The 18,572-nt window shown below is 36.6% G+C and overlaps 1 protein-coding gene across 7 annotated transcripts in view; it reads right to left on the bottom strand.

The window, feature by feature from the left end:
• Nucleotides 1–18,572, bottom strand: part of LOC138691244 (carboxypeptidase D-like) — a 136,138-nt gene that overhangs the window by 78,875 nt on the left and 38,691 nt on the right. The gene's annotated exons all lie outside the window — the stretch shown is intronic.

The following is an 18,572-nucleotide window of genomic DNA, read 5'->3' as shown; positions in this document are numbered from 1 at the left end:
AGAGCTATCTTCATATTATATCATGTTAACTTTCATTAAGATCTTCTTGAGTTAAAAAGTGAGGTTCTGATGAACAACCTGCTTTGATTGTAGAATCCTTTTTCTCGTCTCTTTCTTCTGCATATGATTTGGTTCGGAGTTGGAGTTGCCACTTAAGGTCACAAAATCTGAGCAGTTTGGTACAGGACATTTTTTTATCGTAAAAATATATTTTTTTCATATAGCAGAAGGACAGTGTTTTACACATACCAATTTTATGACAATATCTTTGAAAAATATTGGAGTGCAAGAGGTCAAATGACTTTATTGTCAAATGCCAGGCATTAGAAAACAACAACATTCAGTAAGAAGCGCATAGTGCTGCCAACACAATCTGAATAAAATTTCTACATTTGACCAAACATTCTCTCTTTTTATAACTTACAAATATTATAACAAAGAAAGTCTGATATTTAGAAATATATTATGCAAAAAGTGACTGTCACAAAACCCATGCTTGATGGAAAAATTCTGACTGCATATTTCAATTCAGATAAAAGAAACTGCACTAGAATCAGTATTCTGTTTTCTTGTGGAAAAAAAAAAAATCATGGTGACAGAGTAATTATTGAGCAGTGATGAATAATTTAAAAATTGGAAAAGGAAAGCAAAAGTCTTGGAAATAGCCCGTGTCTGTCTCTTTGGCGACAAACTATTAGCTAATTGATCTAGGACCAACGTACCCGTGTTTCACCATGGAAAACAGAGCTGCGATTATGATGATCATGACGATTACTTAATAAAAAAATAGTGGAATGCTAACAGAAGAAAAGGCAGTACTACGCGTATAGGCCTACCTGTTCCAAACACCGATTTTGTTTACAATTTTCACTTAAATTTGCTGGAATTTGAACCCGGCTATAGAAGGAAGAATGCCGACATTCTAAACGTGCGGATAATTCTGAACTCTGTGTTTTTTTCTGTGCGGTAAAGATGAGAAGTTCACTGAACTCACTAAATTTCAATTCCAGCAATTCCCATAAAACTTCTGATGTACAAAAGGAATACTTCAGAACGGGGGTTTTTTTTTCCCCGTTTACATCGGTTTTGATTTTACCGCTGCTCCAGTACATATCATCACTTCATCTTTCTTCAACAGCTATTACAGTTTAAAAGAAACAGTAGGCCTAAGCCTACATAAAAATGACCAACTATTGTGTAGACAGGAGGTATTCCAAAGTGGCTAATCTATCTCACTGCTACCTTGAGAATTGAGGAAGTTGGTACCGACTCACTCATTCACATTCTCTTTATCATGTGACTTGTCGACAGTTTCTTTGAGACCGGAAACTAGAAGCAGTGGTCTTTCTTGATAGCTACTCTAACACTGCGATAAGGGACCGGATGCAAATCTAGGTTTGTGACTTTCAGGGCGTTCTCATAGAGGTGAAGGTTCGCCGGTGATTTAGTTCAGTTTAATAATAATAATAATAATAATAATAATAATAATAATAATAATAATATAATAATAACATACTGGTACCGGTATTATTTAAATTTATTATTATAGTTGTTGAATTAAAATTAACTTCCAATTCGATCTTAGAAGTTACTCCTCTGTGTAGGTAGTCTGCCAATACATTGTTTAACTTCATTTTTTGCACTATCGAGTTTTTTTTGTTGTGCTTCTCGCTATTATTGACAGACTTTGTAAGTTGAATTTATAACACGCGGAGTGGTTGCCACAGAAATAGATTATTGTTTGTTACAGCACACAACAGTACTAATGAATTGCAGCCAATTTTCCACAACTGTTTAATGAATGTCCACAGACATGTCAGAAACATCGCTTTCAATCATCGTAGCTGCTAATGATATGAGGCGCATCCAGAAAGTAAGTTTCCCGATTTTTATCCTTGAAAGTAAACGTAATTAGCCGTGTCAATTGCGCATGCGTAACAGATCTATGATGTATCAATCATATGCCAGCCGGACAGGTCCCGCCTGGTGTCAGTAGCGTGGCAGCAGTGGTCCGAAATGGAAGCTCTTATTCCTTCTCCCGCCGCCTGCGAGGTTCGGTCGGTGATAAAGTTCTTTAATGCACAAAGCATTGCGCCAATTGAAATTCATCGGCAGCTCTGTCAGGTCTATGGGCCGAACATCATGAGTAAGCAGATGGTGCGTCGCTGGTGTAGGCAGTTTCCGAAGGTCGTCAAAGTGTCCATGATGAAGAGCGCAGTGGGCGACCGTCCCTCATCAATGGTGATCGTGTTGAACTGGTGCGGCAGTGCATCATGGAGAACCATCACTTCACGATTATGGAGCTGAGCAGCCATTTTCCGCAGATATCGCGATCCTTGTTGCATGAGATTGTCACTAAGCACCTGCTGTTCAAAAAAGTGTGTGCCAGGTGGGTGCCGAAAAACCTGACACCCGAACACAAAATGCAACGTTTAGGAGCAGCACTGACATTTCTGCAACAGTATCACGATGACGGCGACGAGTTCCTCGACAGGATCGTCACGGGCAATGAGACTTGGATTTCGCACTTCACCCCGGAAACCAAGCAGCAGTCAATGCATTGGCGGCATAGTGGATCTCCGGTCAGGACGAAATTCAAACAGACGCTGTCGGTACGGAAAGTGACATGCACGGTGTTCTGGGACAGGAAGGGCATTCTGCTCATTGACTTCCTTCCATGAGGTGAAACAGTGAACGCTGACCGTTACTGTGAAACACTGCGAAAATTGCGACATGCCATTCAAAACAAGAGGCGTGGAATGCTTACTGCAGGTGTTGTGCTCCTCCATGACAATGCTCGTCCACATACGGCTCGGCGCAGAGCAGCTGTTTTGACGGAATTTGGCTGGGAGTTGTTTGATCACCCACCCTACAGTCCTGAATTTGCTTCCAGCGATTTTCACGTTTTCTTGCACCTCAAGAAATTTCTGTCCTCCGGTGAGCGTTTTGGTAACGACGAAGAGCTGAAGACGTCTGTCACACGTTGATTCCATTCACAGGCGGCAGAGTTCCACGACAGAGGGATACAAAAGTTGATCCCACGATACGACAAGTGTCTCAATACTGATGGTGGCTATGTTGAAAAATAGCTGAAATATTGCTGTACCTGTTGCCAATAAATGTTTTCCTGAAAGTGTGTGTTCTTTTTTTTAAATAGGGAAACTTACTTTCTGGATGCGCCTCGTATTATGATATTGTCTCAGATGTATTATAAATTGTAACACTAACTTTTACTAATCTTCTTAGCAAAGTACAGTGGACTCTACTAAGTTCAACTGAACAGAATTGAAAGTTCAGCCCGATAAGGGTAGTGAGTGTCGCAGGTGAAATGAATACAAATTCTTATTGGCTATCCATCAACGAATACAGTACTGTACTTGCATTTCCTGCCCGCCCCGAGACTTGTGTATGCGCTTCTAGTACCACAGTGGGTTTCGACAGATCCGTCTCACAAACGGCACAATTCTCAAATAGAAAAAGAAGAGTTCATTAATTTAAAATCAGTGATCAATATGGATGTCTTAATCAATAAAATATTATGTTTTCCTTTAACAAAAATATCACTACAAGATATAGAACCAATTTTCATTCAAATGGCAAACCCATTTCCTAGTGTCCATATAGGGGCATGTCTAATTCTCTTACGGTACGTAAGCAGTCGAACTATAGGATGGCGAACTTAGGAGCTTCCACTGTAGTGTTCTTTTGAATGTATAATAGGCATCTGGTATTATTATTATTATTATTATTATTATTATTATTATTATTATGTTTCATATTATAAAAAGATAAAAGAAAAATATATGTCCCTGTACGGCAATGTTAAGGGTTTAGCTCTTATATACCTAATGCGGCGAGCTAATCCGCGTTAGTGTGGAAACTTAATCGTGGACACTGTTCAGGTTGGTCCCTAGAATTTTCCATTCTCCTCTTCCTCTTGCTTTCCTGGACCATTGTGGACCTCCGTGTTCTTTGAAGATGTCTGCCCATCTTCTCCTTGGTCTGCCTCGAAGCCGCCTGCCTGCTCTGGGGTCCCACGTAGAGACTTGTAGATACATCCGTCGTAATATTTTTCAATAAACATTTTGATAAAAATATGATAGATTTACTTCTTAATATTGCGGAATTAGCCAGTCTCCCCTATATATTTATCCTCAACTCCTTGTGTGTGTAGTGCTTTAGGTATGCTTGTGTGCTTCACGGAATCAAAGGCCTTACTATAATCTACAAAGCCGAGATAGATTGTCATGTTGAATTCTTTGAACTATTCGGTTATTTAGTGGGCGGCCGGGTAGCTCAGTTGGTAGAGCAGCGGGCTACGGACTGGAAGGTCCGGGGTTCGATCCCAGGTGGTGAGAGGATTTTTTCTCGTTGCCAGACTTTCAGAACGCCCCCGAGGTTCACTCAGCCTCCTATAAAATTGAGCACCGGGTCTTTCCCGGGGGTAAAAGGCGGTCAGAGCGTGGTGCCGACCACACCATCTCATTCTAGTGCCAAGGTCATGGAAAGCATGGGGTTCTACCTCCATGCCCCCCAAGTGCCTTCATGGCATATTACGGGGATACCTTTACCTTTTACCTTCGATTATTTAGTTTATCGTTTATATATGGTCCATTGCGGTTCCTGACAATTCGTCACAGAAAACTGGTAACAGGGACAATTCGTCACGTTCAATTTGCCATGGGTGCAATTCGTCACAGATAGACAATTCGTCATAAATCGACTTCTGCTATAAAGTTTAGCTCGTCAATGGTTCCTGCTTCAGGAGATAAGTGCTCCTGCCTTGCTCGGCGCGGAGTTCTTTTAACAGCTGATGCTTTCTTTGGTAGTTTCATATTAGCTTCACTTGTAATCCGGTCCAACTCATTTTGAACAATGGCAAAAAATTGTTCTCGAGAAATCCCCACCTTACCTTCATGTTCTGGATCAACGAGCTTACTTGCTTACTTCTAAGTTTGTCATGGCCTCTTTCAGATTTTGTAAAACGGATTTCATCCGCCATAGTTCAAATGAATATGTACAAAATGACTGTAATATTTAAATACAACATACAAATTTATGTATATTTTCTTGGGGCCAATAGTACCGAATTGTTCCTGTGACCAATATTAACATGTCGCTAGTTGTACACTGTTACGAATTTTAATCATATGACGAATTATTTCTGTGACCAATTTTTGTGACGAGTTGTCCCCAACCCGGTCCATTGTACAGAAGCTAGTACGGAATATTAATATTATACTATGTTATAATAGAACATATTCATAAATATTATGTAAAAGTGTTTTCCAGAGTTAAAGACGACGAAGAGCCTGAATAAACTACTTTTAAAAAGTAAACCTTAATACATTCATACCACACGTTCCTTCGGTTACACACGTTCCTTCGGTTACATTCTGAAATTCCATTTAGTACATTTTACGTTAAATTAAATCGATTAGACTAATTGGCAGTAGCTATTTGTGAATAAAAGAATGTTTCTAGGAGAACTATAATTGTTTATATTAGCTAACTTTTGCTGCAGATTTCGCAATAATTGAATTTAATGACATTAATTTGATCAATAACATAAAACTAACACGTTCTTCCACACATGCTATGAATTTCAAATGTATAAAAAAAACTGTTGACTGAAGAAGCACGTCAAACAAAAGAGAGAGAGAGAGAGAGAGAGAAAGAGAGCCAAAAAAATCAGAGAATAAACAAAAAAATACTCGGATTCGAACCGCTACATGATCGGATTAAAGTAATGCTCACAGTCAGCGGAAAGTGTATGTCTGCGCCACAGCACATATTCGTATACATACAACCTGCTGTTTTGTCCATAGGACAGTTGTTGCGGCATCAATCGGAGGTCTTCGATTGAAAACGTGCAAACAACAGCTCCGATGACTACTTAATCACGCGCAGCACTAATCCGATAGTTTGTATACCTACTAGGTACACTAATCAGGTGATAAGGCATCAGACAATATAATAATTTTCATAGCGCATACTGTAAACACATTGATCGAAGACAGTTTTCAGCCTATGATACCTTTCAAGTGCTCGAGACGACCGGTCGTACATGATGCTTTATTGGATGTTTTGCTTTCTGCGGAGTCAGAACACCCGGCAGACAGTCTGCTGCGCATAGTATGGAGCGAGCGACCGACCGCGCATATATCATGATTCTCGGTCGGTCGTTCTTAAAGTATGCACCGACTCTTGGAGTAAAAATTAAAAATTTCCCCTCAATTTAATTCAAAATTCACCTACTACTTTCTTACACTTAAATGAAAGGGATGTAAAAGAAAACAGAACAAAATAAAATAATACAATAATACACCATGTCTTAACAAAAAAAGATCGCAGATCTTCAACATTCAGCAATGGCTTCTTTGAAAATCCCAAAACAGTCCACTGACAACCGTTGTACTTTGGGTCCCACCTCTTCCATGATTGTTAACCATAAACAACGATGTCATCTAACTTCGCGAAATAAAATAAAATTTTCAATATATATACACACACACGATAACTAGCGGGAAATCCATACACTATCCCACATTACGAAAAAAACATTACCACATTAACCTCACAATCTTACAAGCATACTGAGTTCTGATCACTGGAAAGCCATTCCCTATCACAAGAATCAGATAAACACATGACAAACTTTTTATTGCTTGACCGCCACTTCTTAGCCAACATTAACTTCGAAAATATAATTTTTATTTTTTATCGGCGTTGTCATGATGGGTAACATAATTACCCACATGTTCTTGGGATTATTGTTATTAAAGTTGAAAAAGGATCGAGAAATCAAGACTAACAGCGCCCGCAAAGCTGAAAACCTGCCCACGATGTCGTTGACTGCTTGTGAGTGAATCAAGCAATCAAGACTTCGGGAGTGGTCAACTCTCGAATGTCAAGCAGGCTTAAATCGCCACAGTTGTTTATATCAGATTGAACTTTTGGAAACTGTTATATATGTATAAACAATCAAGTAGCTATTTGAAACATCACCTCTATCTTTCAGTGTATAATAATCCGTTCCCCAATCTTTATTTAATTACTAGGCCCTTATTAAAAGGCTAAGATTTTTTTCGTATGTTTGAGATCAAGTGTACAATCTCAAGTAAAAAAAAATAACGCTTCATTTAACGTTATGTTTTATGTTTCTTAGAAATCCAAATTTATTTGAATTCTTTTTTCTATTTATATAACCAGGTGATAATAGAACCAGAAATTTTGATGACTATGATACTGTTTTGTTTTGTCTTTTTGTATCACTTAAACATCTCTAATGTTATTTATTTCAATAATGTATGTTATTCAGAGTTACGAAATCTTTCCACGCCGACCAAATGCTATTTCGAGAATGATGAGCAGGGAAAGGATTTATATGTAAATACATATTTACTTATAAAGCTAATATAATTTATATTTTGCATTATCTTTATGTTTCACAATGTGTAGGGTTGAAAAATCCTACTTTTATTTTCCATATTTTTCCATATTTTAGAGTTTAGTACATATTTTCGTTAATTTCCATATATTTTCCATATTTCATATAAAACAGTCCATATTATATTAGGTTTAACAATAAAACAAAACAAAATTCCATTAACTTTTAAAAATACATTTCAACAATAGAGATTTAAACACATGTTCAGTAATCCCTTTAACATCAGAGTTATTTGAAAATTAGCAGTCCTATCAACAATGGGAAAGTAAGTTACAAAACTGTATTAATTTAATTTAAAATTGTTAACAGACTTCAGTTGTGCAGCTCAACAGTTAAATGCCAGTCAGAGTACACATAGGTTCAGTTTTGTAAATCATACTATAAAGACGGTAAATATGCCAAAAGTACGTCATTCAGTCAATTTAAAATCAAAACTAACAAGTTACATTTCAGAATTTAAAGAAGATGGTTTATCAACTGACAATAAAATATTATTTTGTAATTTGTGTCAGTGTGCAGTATCATCTACACAAAAGTTCCTGGTGCAACAACACATTACAACTAGTAAACATCAGGCCAACAAACAACTAAATTCCAAGCAGAGACAATTGTTTTTAACACAACCAACAACATCGAATGTAAGATCTGAGTTTAACATCGACCTGTGCCGTTCTCTCATCTCTGCTGATATTCCTCTCTACAAACTAAAGAATAAGGTCTTCAGGGAATTCCTTGAAAAATATACTCAACATACAATCCCGGATGAGTCAACACTTAGGAAGACGTATGCTCCATCCATCTACGATGAGACAATACAGAAGATAAGAGATGAAATTAAAGATAGTTCAATTTGGGTTTCCATTGATGAGACTCCCGACAAAGAAGGTAGACTTGTTGGTAATGTAGTTATCGGTTTGTTAAGTGAACAATATTCTGAACGAATTCTTTTACATTGTGATGTTCTAGAAAAGTGCAATAACAAAACTATAGTTAAACTGTTCAACGAAGCTATGGGTATCCTGTGGCCAAAGGGTATTATGTACGATAATGTGTTATTCTTTATTAGCGATGCTGCCCCTTATATGGTCAAAGCTGGACAAGCATTATCTGTTGTATATCCTAAATTGACTCATTTTACTTGTGTGGCGCATGCATTTCATCGTGTGGCAGAAGTGGTCAGAGACAATTTCCCTAAAGTAGATTTGTTGATTTCATCAGTGAAAAAAGTATTTCTCAAAGCTCCCAGTAGAGTTAACGTGTTGAAAGAAATGTACCCTGAAATTCCATTGCCACCAAAGCCAATTTTAACTAGATGGGGTACATGGCTAGAAGCAGTTGAATATTATGCCGAACATATAGACTCTATTAACAATGTTCTCCTTGCATTGGACTCTGAAGATGCAGTCTCAATTGATACTGCGAAAACAGTTACCTGTGACATAAGTGTGAAGAATGACTTAGCTCACATTCAGCATACATTTTCATGCATCATAAAAACGCTCAAAAGTCTCCAAAATAGGCACCTTTCACTATCTGAAAGTTTTGAAATTATAAATAGTACTGTGGAACAACTGAATCGTGGTAGAGGTAAAGTTGCAGATGCAGTAAGAGCTAAGGTGGACACTGTACTTTCAAAAAACCCTGGATATGAAGAACTACAAAAGGTTGTTGCTGTGATGAGTGGTGAATCAACAGTGAAGATTAACTTGGACTTATCCCCAGCAGACATTGTGAAATTGAATTATGTACCAGTTACTTCTTGTGACGTCGAACGCTCTTTTAGTCAGTATAAATCTATCCTCAGAGACAATAGAAGAAGATTCACTTTTCAGCACTTGAAAGAAATGTTTGTAACCTATTGTTATGGTAACAGACAATAAAAATTGTGTTTTGTTGAAACTACATTGGAAGATAAGGTACGTCCATTATATTTTTTGTTTAGTTTGATTAAAATGTACCAATATTTAACGTACATAGTCATTTTTTTATAATTTTAAGTCCATATTTAATTCCATATTTTGGTAAAAATCCATATTTAATTCCATATTTTGGTAAAAATAACTACATATATATTTACATATTTCATATATTTTTAGTCCATATAAATCCGTTCCCTGATGATGAGCAAGACTCGAAGCGCACGAGAGTTACGAGACGAGACTCGAAAGACAAGTGCAACGAACACAGCGAGCGAGAGCGGCAGTTAATTTTATTCATCTCTAATTGTTATATTATTATTATTATTATTATTATTATTATTATTATTATTATTATTATTATTGCTGATGTTAACATATAGCCTTAATAATCAATTCTGAATAATAAGAGTAGTTTAACAGCATTATTTAAATAAGAAATCAGCAACACTATGTTGCACAAGGAATAACGACGCGACTTTAAGATATCAACGCATGGTGGAAACATAGTAAAGGTGTGGGACTGCGCATGCTGTTGCGATAGCGGCCGAGGCGTGTGACGTCATCTTTACTGCAGACAGCGATCGCAGCTCATTGCGTTGAGTACATTTTCTTTAATAAGCCTAACTAGACATTAATTACAATACATAATTTGAACTGATTGTTGCCATTGTTATTCATATCCTTTTCATTGTGCGTTTAAGTTCATGTACTCTTTAAAAGAGTTATGAATAAAATTTGAAAAACATATAAAAAATTAACAGTAATAGCTTAAAAGTCACTCCCTCAAATCTGCCGTCCTAGGCAGCTGCTTAGTCTGCCGAGGCCTAAATACGCCCCTGATTGCATGTAGGCTACTGTACCTATTAACTTTCTTTCACTTCAGCGCAACAGGAGCATCCAGCACTAATGTAACAATGGAAAATCGCGGAGCCACTGAGTCTACTGTCACAGAGGAATGCCAAATACTAATACAAAGAATTCAAGAATTAGAAGAGAAGAATTACTCTCTAGAAACGAGGATTAAGGAATTGACAGCTGCCAACAGGAAACATGAAGAAGACAAAAGAAAATTACATGAGGATGTAATTTCATTGAAAAACATTAGACAAACAGAAGTTAAATCTAAAGTGGCTGAAATTTTGAAACCATTTTTCACTATTGGGCAAATTGATGCTCTTTTGAATAAAAAGCGTAGGGTGAAATGGTCTGTAGAAGATTACGGTACTGCAATAACACTTCGAAACCTAAGTCCAAAAACATGCCGATACTTAAGAACAAAATTAAATTACCCGTTACCTGATTTGTCAACTCTGAGAAAATGGGCAGTAAAACAATTATCGCTTGAGGAAGGGGTACTTCATAATATCTTAAAATTAATGAAGGCGAGAGCTACAAATATGTTGGAGTTAGAGCGTGTAACAGTATTAGCATTTGATGAAATGTATTTAAATGAGGAGGTTTCTTTTGACAGTAGGGAAGAACAAATAATTGGACCTCATAAGGCAGTGCAGGTTGTTTTTGCACGTGGTTTGTTTGCAAGGTGGAAGCAGCCCGTATACTATAAATATGATCAGACAATGACAAAAGAAATCCTAACAGACATAATTTGCCAGTTAGAAGGCAGTGGTTTTCAAGTTGTGGCCACAGTTAGCGATTTAGGTGGAAGTAACAGAAAATTGTGACGTGATTTGAAAATTTCTACCAAACTAAATTGCAGTTTTTCTAATCCAAATGATTCAACTCAAGAAATATTTGTTTTTTCAGACGCTCCACATATATTGAAATTACACAGAAATCACTTTCTAGATCATGGTTTCAACTTGAACGGATTGAACATTTCATCAGAACCAATTCATGAACTTTTACGTGCATCCTCGTCCTCTGATACAAAATTAGCTTACAAGTTAACTCCGTTACACTTAAGTGTCCGTGGTACCCAAAGACAAAAAGTTAGTTTGGCAGCACAATTATTTTCCAACAGAGTTGCAAAGGCTTTGAAATGGTGTGGTGAAAACGAGCTGTTGAGATCAAATGAATGGAAAGAAACTTTAAAGGCAATAAAATTAACTAATGATTGGTTTGATTTATTTAATACCGTTTCTAAATTCGGTACCCACAGTGGGCTGCATAGTTACGGAATAAACCTTCAAGATCAGAATATTATACTCTCAGAAATGAATGACTTCATGACCACAGTTAAAGTAGGAGAAGCAAGCAGGAAATTACCTTATCAGGAGGGGATTCTAATAAATAATAAATCATTAACATTGTTGTATGAGGCAATGAGGTACAAGTACAAAATTGAATACATCATCACAAGAAAACTTAACCAAGATCTGGTATAAAATTTTTTTTCGGAAATTAGAAGCATGGGTAGAACAAACGATCATCCCTCTACTTTAGATATTAAACATAGACTGAAGTGGTACATACTAGGTCGAAATCCATTATCTCAGTTTTGTGAGAACAAAAACACCTCCGATTTGCTCTCGGAAGAAGGGGCATCAATAGTGGGTCCTAGTACAAGCCAATCAGAAGTCAATCATAATCTGCAGAAAGAACTATGTGCAACGGCAGAATTTCTTAAAGGCATACTGAAACCGGTTAAATTTACCAACGATCGAGATCCTGAAGAAAATATAGGCCTCCCAGAAAAAATATATGAAATCTTTGCAAGACAGCGGATATGCCAGGAAGGATTAAAATATATTGCAGGATATGCTGCATCAAAACATATGGAGCAATACCCGAATCTTGGAATTCCCACAAAATTGTCAACTTCTGCTAATCAAAAAGACTGGATTACTACAGTGTCCCGTGGAAACTTAATTCTCCCTTCTAAGGATCTGCAATTGGTTGCCATGCTTGTTGACAGTATATTCTCAGATGTACACGGAGATTCTGTTTCTCATAAGAAATTTATAATAAAAAAGACTGTAAATTTGGTTAATTCAGCCATGAAAAACGAAGCAGAAATCAGTTCTCCTCTTCCGCCAGAAGTAATTACGACATTGGTTAGAACAAGAACATTTATTGGAATTAAAGAAATTAATAAAATAATAAAAATGTCTGGAATTTCAAAGAGAAATATTATAAAGAAAATGAAAAAGATTGCATAAGAATAAGTATTTACTTAACAGAGTGGGATTTATAATGGTGAAATTATATTATGTCGTGTGTGGAATAATAAGGTAAATAATGTAGTAGACTATATTATGTCTCCAATAGCCTGAATATATAAAAACATTTGTTTACTATAATGACAAATTATTCCAAGAAATTCATATACATATGTTAGTGAAGGTTCGAAAGTATTTGAATTCATGTACAAAATAATGTATGTTATAAATAACTGTATAGATCTAAGTATGTATATATTTATTACACATTGTATTGTAATTATTATAAAACCACGTGTATATTACAGAAGGCAATATTATTAATGACACACTGCCATATCACATTGTTTCTTGAAACTTGAGTTTAATATGTAATAGATCATAATTTTATTACGTTATCATTTCAAGGTAGTTCCTATTGTACTTGAGTTCATGTGTAATATAATTTGTGTGATATATGGACCTAATTTTGTGCATATTTGTAGCATAACGTATTATAATTATTATAAAAGTACGTGTATATTACAGAAGGCAATTATTAACGTTGCACTACCATATTACATTATTTCTTGACTCTTGAATTTAATTTATTGTTCACTATTTTATAATGTTATCACTTCAAGATAGACCCTATTATAGCCTATACTGTCAATATTTACTGAATACACAAATCATGAGTTTTATTTATTCATTTAAATCTATGGACGCAGATCTAACCATCAACAATCTGTTATGTTGACTGTGTCATTCGAGTGCGGCCTGCAGTAAAGGTGACGTCATGCGCAGACTGAACGAAAACACGAACAGCTTGTCCCACACCTCTACTATGTTTCCACCATGTATCAACGTAACGCCTCTTCGTGGTTTCTTTAACAACGTACAGCAGCGGCAGGGAGCAGTTGGTCTCGCGAAGTACACAGCAGACAGCCTCTCGTAATGGAATCCCAACACGAGAAAGTCATTAGCAGTGTCTAGGATACCAAACGGTCCGTCGAAAAAAAAAATATTGTACACGACAATGAACATTACAGTAGATAAATCGCCCTGGAATAATAATCCTGTTACATAAAAGTGACTTCCTGGAAATCATGATGTGAAAGTTATTTTTACAGCAAGTTTGCTTCAAATTTAAGTCAATCTTTTTTTTTATCTTCTTCTACTTCTCCGATCTCTTCTTACTCTTTTTCTTTTCCTCCATTTCCTCTAACACCATCTCCTTCTTCTTCTTCTTCTTCATTCATATCTTCTCAACTTCTTTACTTCATCTTCCTTTTCTTTCCTCTACATAGTCATAATATGCTTCTTCTATTCACTGTAACATACATTTTTCTCTTTCTCTTCATCACAGTTTCCTTCTTTCAAACACTCTTGGTTGGTCTTGGGTGTAAACTCTGTAACTCCATCTTAGCAGAAGTATGAGTAGCAGCATATGACTCCTTATCCGGGTAGTAATCCAATTTTTTCTTCTGTAACACGCTGTAGCAAGACAGATGCTCAAAATTCGTATGAAATTAATGGTGTGAAGTTACCTAGAGTAGAATCATTTAAGGATTTGGGTATTTATTTTACACACAATTTATGTTTTAAAATGCACTTAAATCACGTGGTAATTGATGCATATAGAAAATTAGGATTTATAATCAGAAATACAAAAGAATTTAAAAATATAAATACTATTGATACTCTATACAGAGTGTATAAAAAATACGGGGCATAATTTCAGGTATGTATTTCCCACATGTAGACAATCAAAATAGTTCATTACAACATGTGTCCGGAAATGCTTTATTTCCGAGTTATGGCCTTCACAACATTGAAATTCACGGGAACGTTTTTCTTTCCGCAGGTCGTTCCCGTCAAAGGAGACATTAAGAGGGCACTCTGACAGTTCATTCCGAGGCGAAGGTTACATTCAGTGTTGTGTAGGCGTTAGACTGTGCGACATGTATTCAAATCAAGAGCTGGCAGAGATAAACTTCATGTAAGGTAAGGCGGACGGCAATGCTGCGCTGGCTCGTCGTTTGTACCAGGAGAGGTACCCACAGCGACAATGTCCAGATCGGAAGACATTTGTACGTCTCCATTACCGTCTGTGCGAGTATGGAAAATTTAACTCTCCTGGTTTGGGAAGGGGACGACCAAGATCTACAACTCCAGAAGTGCAGGAGGAGATTCTGGAGGCGGCTGTGAACATGACTCCTTCTATCAGCACACGAAGGGTAGCGTTGAAAGTCAATGTTCCTCATACGACTGTCTGGAGACTGTTGAAAGAGTATCAATTGTATCCTTATCATTTGCAACGTGTACAGGCCCTGTCACCAGCAGATTACCCTGCACGAGTTAGGTTCTGTCAGTGGTTCTTGCAGCAGTATGGTGTAAATCCGAACTTTCCTGCCTTAGTATTATTTACAGATGAAGCACACTTCACACGAGATGGCATAACAAATTTCCACAATCAGCATGTATGGGCGTATGAAAACCCACGTGCAACTGTTCCATCTCATCACCAGGTGCGGTTCTCCCTTAACATGTGAGCCGGTATCATTGGTGATCGATTAGTTGGACCCCATGTACTTGTAAACAGACTTACGGGGCAGGCGTACACAAACTTCCTGGAAAACACCATACCTCATGTTTTAGAAGACACTCCACTGATCAATCGTCAACACATTCACTTCTTGCATGATGGCGCTCCTGCACACTTCAGTCGTACGGCTGGCTCGCCGGTACTTGGATCGAAGGTTTCCTGATCGATGGATAGGTAGAGGTGGCCCAATTGCTTGGCCTCCACGCTCACCTGATCTGAACCCTCTCGATTTCTACTTGTGGGGCCATTTAAAATCAATGGTTTATTCGTCTCCGGTGCCTGATTTGGAATCCCTTCGGAATCGAATTGTGGCATGTTCTGAGGACATACGCAATACTCCTGGAGTTTGGGATCGTGTTCGCAGGTCAATGAGACATCGATGTGAGGTCTGTATTCAAGCAGGAGGTGGACATTTTGAACATCTTCTGTAATGACAACGACCTGCGGAAAGAAAAAACGTTCCCGTGAATTTCAATGTTGTGAAGGCCATAACTCGGAAATGAAGCATTTCCGGACACATGTTGTAATGAACTATTTTGATTGTCTACATGTGGGAAATACATACCTGAAATTATGCCCCGTATTTTTGAAACACCCTGTATAAAACTCTATAAAGCTACAGTATGCGTCTGTAATATGGTCACCTCAGTTCCAGTCCCATCAGATGCAAATAGAAATGATACAGAAAAGATTTTTACGTTATTTATATTTTAAAAAACATCACTTGTCTTCTTATGACAAGCAAATTTCATATAATCAGTTACTTTTTTAATTTAATTATAAAACTTTAAAATCTCGACGATTAATAAATAGTCAAATTTTACTCTATAAGACTGTTAACGGTATATTGAATAACTGCAATTTTCTTAAATTTCTTCAGTTCAATGTAAAAAAAAACAGGCAACCTCTTGTTATTCCCATTCCTAGAACTGTTTTCTTCAAGAATTCTGCATTGTTTGTTATGTGTAATACTTACAACTCTCTGTCTTTAAACTGTGATTCTCAATTAGATTTCAGTTTAACAGTTGAAAAATTTCATACAATATTAAAAAGAATTGTATTTCCTTAGATATTTAGATTATAAAGAAGTGTATTATAATGTTTTTACTCTAGTTTTTAAATAATTTTTCATCATTATATTGACATTTGGCACTAAATTAACTGCAATATTATATTCTAGCATCTATTACTGTAATGTATTTTCTTTCTTTCGTTTATGTTATTTGTTTTGTTTTTTTTTTTTTCTTATTATGTATTTTGTGCATGTATCTATGTAAGCCGCCTGTAATTGGAAGCCTGCTTCTGTTGGTGGTGGATTTAGATAAATAAATAAATAAATAAATTTAACTTTTTCTTAGTTTCTATTCTTTCATGTTGTCCTATTAAAAGACAGTTTCAACAAACATGCCAAAGTTCTTAATTTCACATGGGCAGCACATTTAATTCAACATTTTCGCATCCGCAGTTCTACGCAAATCTTCTTTCTTCTTTTGTTTCTTTCAACTCCCGAAATGTCTTCGTTAGCCGTTCCGGTCGAGTCACTACTTTAGGAATCGCGAATATTTCTTCGAGTCAATCACTGTTTTTCTTAATGAATGTATTGTCTTTTTTGCTTGCTGTGATCCATCTTCACTTCAATTGAAACTTAAAATGAAAAAATGTATGCTTTATGTCTTTTATTTGTTCGTCAGAGTAATTTTCATAGACTAATAGGTAATGTTGTACAAATTTTCATTTTTAGTTAATGTTTGGTAAACTTTACCGTTGCATCATGTTACACAACTCCCTTCAAGTCATTCTATTGACATCCGATGGCCATAAAAATTCTAATAATATAAAACAGAAATAAACATAGAGTCGAAAAATCTACATTTCTATTAAGATCTAGTTTACTTTTCACTAACATCCTACTTCATCCTTTCCACCCTGAAGTTTAATTTTTACATAATCTTTTTATGTCCCCCTTCATATTTTGACATGTTGAGTCCTAAAGGTAATTTCTTGCAAATTTAAATTTTTTAAATTTGAAAAATGATTTCAGCTCCTTCTTCATTTTTTCTTCAACAGGTTTACATATTTTTACAAAGTAATTTACAAATTAATATTTCAAAATCCTAAAATGAAGACAATTTTATAAAATCTGTGCATTTATTGCAGAAAAACCGAAATTTTGATGATGTGCATAATTATGCATACAGGGACGGAAAGGGTTAATGAATTTATATTCTGGAAAACTGCGCGTTCTGCGGCTGATTTTTACGAAATCGTGAAGTAGAAGCCTTAATCTTTCTATTACAGTAAAAAACAGTACCGGGATGTTTGATACTTACTTACTTACAATTGGCTTTTAAGAAATCCGAAGGTTCATTGCCGCCCTCACATAAGCCCGCCTTCGGTCCCCATCCTGTACAAGATTAATCCACTCTCTATTATCATATCCCATCTCCCTCAAATCCATTTTAATATTATCCTCCCATCTATTTTTTTATTTTATTTTATTTTAGTTGGTTATTTAACGACGCTGTATCAACGACTAGGTTATTTAGCGTCGATGAGATTGGTGATAGCGAGATGATATTTGGCGAGATGAGGCCGAGGATTCGCCAGAGATTACCTTGTATTCACATTACAGTTGGGGAAAACATCGGAAAAAACCCAACCAGGTAATCAGCCCAAGCGGGGATCGAACCCGCGCCCAAACGCAACTTCAGACCGGCAGGCAAGCGCCTTAACCGACTGAGCCACGCCGGTGGCTCCCTCCCATCTACGCCTCGGCCTCCCCAAAGGTCTTATTCCCTCCGGCCTCCCAACTAACACTCTATATGCATTTCTGGATTCGCCCATATGTGCTACATGCCCTGCCCATCTCAAACGTCTGGATTTAATGTTCCTAATTATGTCAGGTGAAGAATACAATGCCTGAAGTTCTGCGTTGTGTAACTTTCTCCATTCTCCTGTAACTTCGTCCCGCTTAGCCCCTAATATTTTCCTAAGAACCTTATTCTCAAACACCCTTAATCTCTGTTCCTCTCTCAAAGTGAGAGTCCAAGTTTCACAACCATACAGAACAACCGGTAATATAACTGTTTTATAAATTCTAACTTTCAGATTTTTTGACAGCAGACTAGATGACAAAAGCTTCTCAACCGAATAATAACACGCATTTCCCATGTTTGATACAACGAAGTTAAATTGAGCCGGTTAAGTTCAGCTCATTGAGAATCTTGACATTCTTTCATATTATCCGATTCACTATTAGGATTTCATCACGTGCGTTAAGCGTACGTAAATACTGCTTCACCTACTGCAGGATTTGAGTATACGTTGTTTGTCCTATCATACTGGTATGAGAGAGAGTTGAGAAGCATTATTGTGATATTGTCCAAGATCTGATTTATTCAGTACATTATTATGGAATCAATCCTCCTTCTTGTAAAAAATTTCATCTTATAGAAACCTGACTCTATCGGGTCTCTTGGGGGGTTTAATTCCAGCAT

The sequence above is a fragment of the Periplaneta americana genome, chromosome 16 (assembly GCF_040183065.1).
Source record: "Periplaneta americana isolate PAMFEO1 chromosome 16, P.americana_PAMFEO1_priV1, whole genome shotgun sequence".
NCBI classification, from domain to species: domain Eukaryota; kingdom Metazoa; phylum Arthropoda; class Insecta; order Blattodea; family Blattidae; genus Periplaneta; species Periplaneta americana.
Note: the sequence above shows the minus strand (reverse complement) of the source record. Positions and strands in the feature narration are given on the sequence as shown.